The sequence below is a fragment of the Mandrillus leucophaeus genome, unplaced genomic scaffold, assembly GCF_000951045.1.
Source record: "Mandrillus leucophaeus isolate KB7577 unplaced genomic scaffold, Mleu.le_1.0 Scaffold433, whole genome shotgun sequence".
NCBI lineage: Eukaryota > Metazoa > Chordata > Mammalia > Primates > Cercopithecidae > Mandrillus > Mandrillus leucophaeus.
The window spans coordinates 252,582-258,908 of NW_012104621.1; the positions used below are offsets into that span (position 1 = coordinate 252,582).

Sequence of the window (6,327 nt, forward strand, 5' to 3'; positions counted from 1 at the left end):
AAGGCGGACGGATCACTTGAGCCCAGGAGTTTGAGATCAACCTGGGCAAGATCGTGAAACCCCATCTCTACTTAAAAAAAAAAAAAAAAAAAAAACATTATCTGGGTGTGCTGGTGTGTGCCTGCCTGTAGTCCCAGCTACTTGAGAGGCTGAGGTGGAAGAATCGCCTGAGCCCGGAAAGTTGAGGCTGCAGTGAGCTGTAATTGTGCCACTGCACTCCAGTGTGGGGGACAGGAGTGAGATCCTGTCTCAAAAAAAGAAAAAAGCACCACTCCTACCGCCACCATCAACCAACTTCAGAAAACCACAGGGTGTGTTGCCGTCAGCCAGCCAGCACCCCAGCTCTGTTGGAAAGTCACACGTCCCAGTTTATTTTCTAGGGCCAAGCTGGCCTACCCGTTCCCCACAGGTCACCACTTCTGGGCTCTCCCAGCACAAGCTAAACTAATCAGGGGAAGGCTTGACCACAGGCAAGTTCAACCTTGCTGACTCATCAGAGGAAACCACAGCTGTTTCAGATTTGACTTTTAAAGCTAATTTTTATGGGTCAGAAATGCTCTGGGGGCAAAAAGAGGATACGGTCAAGTCATGGGGGTTAAGCCCTGGGGTAATCAGTCATGTTCTGAGATTGTCAGATTAGAGAGGACAGTCACCTGATCTCTTTCAAGGAAACTTAAGTTCCTTGTTGATCAGGGCCAGTGTACCGCCAGTCTCTTTCTCCAAACAGAGCACACACAGCCTGGCGAATCCTTGAAGGGAAGGAATGCTTGGTGTTAGAATGAGAAGACATGACAGTTACAAGACTCACGTTTTGTGCAGCTGTCCCTTGGGATGTGCCAACTCTGTGCTCAGAATTTCTCTATAAAATAACTCAAGTGCTGCATTAACATCTCATTTCTGGAACTCTGAGGCAGATGGAAGAGAGAGAAACAGAAAAGCCAGATCTAGGGCCTCTTCTAGGGACACCAAAGACAAGCTTGAAAGCGGAGAAATTAGGGCAGAGGGCTGCAAGTAGCATTAAGTAAAGAGGAGGAGGAGACATGTAACACATATTCCTGTAAATATCCAAGCTTTATACTACTTATTTTCATTGAAACCACGGAAAATAGAGGAAGCATATAGGTTTTGAACTCGACTGCACTGGTGTGATCCTTGCTCTATCACTTTGTAGCTGTGTGACATTAGGCAAGTCATCAACCTCTCTAAGCCTCAGTTTCTTTACCTGGAATATGGGGATAAGGTAGATGATGGCACTGAAGGCTCTAATTAATGGCTTGCCTGTATCCCTGCCCTTTGCCATGGGACACTGCAGCTCCTCCTCTCTCCTTGAATCATGGCTGGCCTTATGATTTGCTTTGGTGAACAGAAGGGTCAGCATGCCAGTTTCCAACCTCAAAAGACCTCATGCGCTCCTGCTTTTTCTTGGAACCCTGCTGCCGTCATACGAACATGTGCTGGAGAAGGAGAGACCACACAGAACAGAGCTGAATTGTTGCAGCCCAAGGCCATCCTAAACCAGCCCACAAAACACGTAAGAAAGCCTAGCCAGGATCAGCAGGGCTGCATACCCACCCCACCCCCACTGACTGCAAAGGCATGAGTGAGCCCAACTGAGACCAGAAAAATGACTCAGATGTACAGGCTCGTGGCTATAATAAAAGCTTATCATTTAAAGCAGGGGTTGGAAACTACAGTGCACAGGTCAGCTGCCTGTTTTTTGTAAATAAAGTTTTATTGGAATACAGCTGTTCCCATTAATTTCCATATCGTCCATGGCTGCTTTCAAGCTACAGTGGCAGAGTTGAAGAGCTACGATAGAGACTGCACGGCCCACAATCAAACCACAGGTGTTTTGGGGTGATTTGTTATGTAGCAACAGCTAATACAGTACCCAAGCCTCTCCCAGTGGGATGGTGAGAATTAAATGACCGAATAAGTGATTACTATGAAGCCTGGAGAATGCATTTCCCTTCTGGGGACTCAAGCAGGAAAAACTGGATTTGATACACAGCATTTCTCTCACACTACTTTCAGGGGATGGGACTTCATAGGGGAAAGTGTCCCAAGCCAAACCACAGCTACCAAGTGCGACCCTGACCTTTTCCATCAGTGACACTTTAAGAACTGGAGAATGTGGCTGTTCATCAAATGGGAATGACTGACAACTCATGTTTGACCCTGGCTTCAATCAAGCCCTACATCGATGATTGTATGTGAAACAGGACAAATGATAATTCACAACTATGCAGCAAGGCACATGAGACTTTCTTCCCTTTGTGGGCTCCAACGTCCCTCTGCAGTCTCCCGCCACACCTGCCCTGCTGCCCCCAGCCATCCTCTCCAGCCTCCAGGCCATGGCACTGGCTGCTTTATTCCCTTTGCATGAAAAGCCCTCTTCCCCACTCCCCTGCTTCGGGAATTCCCACTCAGCCTTCTACGCTCAGCTCAAGGGCGATCTTCTCCTGAAGGCCCTCTTTGGCTTCCCAGGCAAGTTCAGGCCCTCCTAGCCCTCTGTACACACTTCTGGCATTCCTCAGGTTGTGATATTGTCTCTCTGGTTGTATCTGTCTCCCTGACTAGACCAGGAGAAGCTGGTATTCAACTGCAAACTGAGAAGCTTCCTTCTTGGAAAGTTAGCCACCACTTATTTCTCTCTGAACTCCCACTGCCTAGCAGGCAGTTTAGAAACTGTTTGCTGGATGTTAAAAAAAAAAAAAAAAGAAGTTAGACATGATATTATTTATTCTGTAACTATGGAAAAAGTGTTATTTAACTCAACTCTGGATGCTGACAAAATATAAAGTGTTGGTACACATCAGTATGTATTTAAAACCCGGGAAAACTGATGTCATGATGCATCCTGACTTAATTGTGGTGGAAACAACATTTATTTAATTATAATAAAAGAAACAAGACTACAGCAGAAAATATAACTGGATAAGACCTGTTTGGCTGCACAAAAGGAGACCTACCAAAGTAACTGGCCTCTTTTGTAATCATTGTTTTTTTTTTTCTAATAAAGCACAACTTGAAGGAATAATGTGTCTACCTATTCCAGTTTCATTTTCTCTTCCCAGGAGCTCAGGCCCTTACCGTCTCTCACCAGAACTACAACTGTGCCCTAACTTCGATCCCCAGATTTTGGCAGCTGTTTATAGCCTGGATGCCCCTTCACCATGGCTCTGAGTACAACCCTTCCCTGGCTCAACAACCTTCAAGGTCTCCCCTGTGGGGTCTAACTTCAAGCCCTTACCTCTCTCACATTGTCATCTCTCATTCCCCAAACAAGGCCCAGCTGCATGAAAATGCTGCTTTCCGAGAACAGGCCCCATGTTGAGATTTTATACACATACACACACGTACATGCACACGTCTATGTTCACACACATGTATACACTTACATATGCACACCCGGACACATAAACACTCCTGCAGCCTGCAGTCACCCTCTCCCCTGCGCTGGGATTCCACTTCCAACTCTAGATCCAGCTCAAAGCCACCTCCTAGGTGATGATCTCCCCAAATTCTCCAAGATAAAAACACTGGGAAACAAAGGATGAAATTCCTGTCAATCTCCTCCAGGGGCTCAGGCCAGAGATATGGACAAATCTCCTGCATCCTTCATTACCTCCCCTCCTCACACTTATACCAAGACATCTCTGAGCACAAAGTAAACGCTGGGAAAAACGGGCTATGTTAGGGGAGAAACCATTAGAGTAAGGCTAGTTTTTCTTCCAAATAATTACAAACGGAAAAGTGGGTGGGGTGCTGTGGCTCTCACTTGTAATCCCAGCACTTTGGGAGGCCAAGGCAGGAGGATCACTTGAGCCCAGGAGCCTGGGCAATATAGCGACACCTGATCTCTACACATAAAAAAATTAGCCAGGTGTGACAGTACGTGGCCCCAGTGACTCAGGAGGCTAAGGTGGGAGGATTGTTTGAGCCTGGGAGGTTGAGGCTGCAGTGAGCCATAGCTGCGCCACTGCACTCCAGCCTAGGTGAGAGGGTGAGACCTCTAACAATGGACAAAGACTAAATGAGGAGCCAGAAGTGGGTTTTCCTGGATCCATGAGTGAGGGGCAGAAGGAAGGCTGGATCTACAGTGTGCCTGGCCTCCCAAAAGCTGTCTGACTGGAAATAATGTGAAAACAACTGCTTCCTGACTGCCTGATGGGGTGGGGGTGGAGGGGTGCTGGCCAAGGATCAGGAGGTAGCCACACACAGATGGCAGAAACAAGGGCATCCAGAGTCTCTGCATTCCAAGGCTGCCCTGACCAGAAGACCCAGACGGACAGTTAAGAAGAAGCCACTGTTGCATGAGTGGTTTTCAAAGCATGGTCCCAGGACCCTCAGCCACTTCCCCTCAACCTGGGAAATGCTGGAATGCAAATACTCAGGTCCCCCACCAGGCATGCTCAATTAGTTGCTGCAGGATGGACCCCAGCAATCTGTTGTAACCAGCCCTCTAGGCACACCAAAGTTTGAGGATCACTGCACTAGAACGTTCTGCTGACCCTCTCTGGCTGCCTCCTCCCTCCTGGGTAGAAAGAACATCTGGACAACTTCTCAAAAGATCAAAGGTCTTACAGTCACAACCTAGTAGGTGAAAAGCAGCCCAGAGAGATCTTCTAAAAAATCATATCTGATCACAACACTCTCACAGCTAAATCCCTTCACAGGCCCCCTCTGTGCTTAGCTTACAAGGTCCTCCCTGATCCAGGCCCTGCCCAACTTATCTTAACCTCTCAATTTCAGTCACATGGGACTTCACCTGCAGTTCCCTGAAGCACAGGGCAATTCTCCAGCCAATCATGGTGACCACTGCCCCCCTCACAATAACGGCCCTGCCTCCAAGGTGCACTCCTCGATGCCACACCCCCCAACCTCTCCCGTGCCCTTCATCCTTCCTGTAACCCTGTAACACAAGGTCTCATCATAGCACTCATCACCATCATGCCACTATGGCCTCTGTCATAGCATTCACTGCAGAGGGTCTCTGCTCCAGCACCCAGCAGGGGAGGGCACAGAGAAGACCCATAAGAAATATCTGGTGATGAAAAGAAGTCAAGTCTTAAACATTTTGACAACCTGGCTATAAAACAAATCATTTCTCAGTGTTTGAAACAGTCTTAATTGTAACTGGGAAAAAAATATTTACTGAAGTTTTGAACCACTAGCAGTGAAAGAGAAAGGAGATCTGCCCATCTGGGGCGTGGCTGCAGGGTAACAAGGAGGATGCATAAAGTCCGGTGCAGTTGGCCGTGACCCTATTGTGCCTTCTTTTATATTCAAGACCTCCCCAGTGCCTGCACCAAGCCAAGCCTGGGCCATGCATAAGACTGCACGGAGCCTATCTGGTGTTTCCCTCACTGATCAACCACAAGCCCAGGGTCCTGGTGGCTCCCAGGGAAATCTACCCCCTCTCCCAAGGCAGCTCCTGGGTGGCCACCTGGCTCCCAGCTAGTTGTCATCTAGGTGTGGCATCCTGGGTGCTTAGGAAACCCAGAGTCCAAGCTTCCGAGGCGTGCCCCAAACTGCCTCCAGGGAGAGGTGGGATCCTCCACGGACTGCCCATGCAGATCAAGCAGGGGATGGGATATTCCGGGGACCTCGGGGAGAGGAGGCCAGGCAGAAAAACTAGAGGAGGGACATTCCCTTCCTCCTCTCTCCTGGCAAACAAATAAGATCCCTTTCCAAGCACCAGCTGGCAGGTAAGAGCCTGCCTCACTGCTGTCTGGACGTCCAGTCCTAAAAGGAACTCAGACTCTTAATCTGTCTCCCCCAGCCCAGGCCTGGGCAAAGGTTTATCTTTGGGGGAAGAAGGTGGGGAGAACAACAGACACGGACCAGCGCTGAGAAGGAAGAAGCTCTCCCACCGGGCCTCAGATTTAATCAAAACACTGCCTTCCACCAGAAGTAGACAGAACAAGTATTATTTTACGGGGGAAGGGAGGGCTTCACAGGAGTGTGAAGGAGGAGGAGGGGGCCTAGTCTGGCTGTAATTAACTCGTCTGCTTCAAAGGGAGGGAACTAGATGGCCCAATGCGTTAGGAAGGGGGTTGTCACAAAGTGCCCCCGTGTTCCTGGGACCGTATGGGGTAGGGTTGAGGTCAGGAAGGAAGCAGGTGAGGATAGGAGGGGTGGGGTCTCCTTCCAGCCGGGCCTGATAGGCTGACCCCCTCCCGCGCGCAGCGGCAGGAACTGACGGGTTCGGTGAGGAGCGCTCTTGGGGGCAGCGCATTTCAACCGGAAAAGCACGCGTGGAGGTTCCCGGAGCAGCTCCGGTACCAGGCAGCCCGGATTTGGAAACCTGGAGCTGGGGGTGGG

At 49.4% G+C, this 6,327-nt stretch overlaps 1 protein-coding gene across 1 annotated transcript in view; it reads right to left on the minus strand.

Moving 5' to 3' along the window:
• Positions 1-6,327, minus strand: part of SHB (Src homology 2 domain containing adaptor protein B) — a 168,661-nt gene that overhangs the window by 146,686 nt on the left and 15,648 nt on the right. The window lies entirely within an intron of this gene.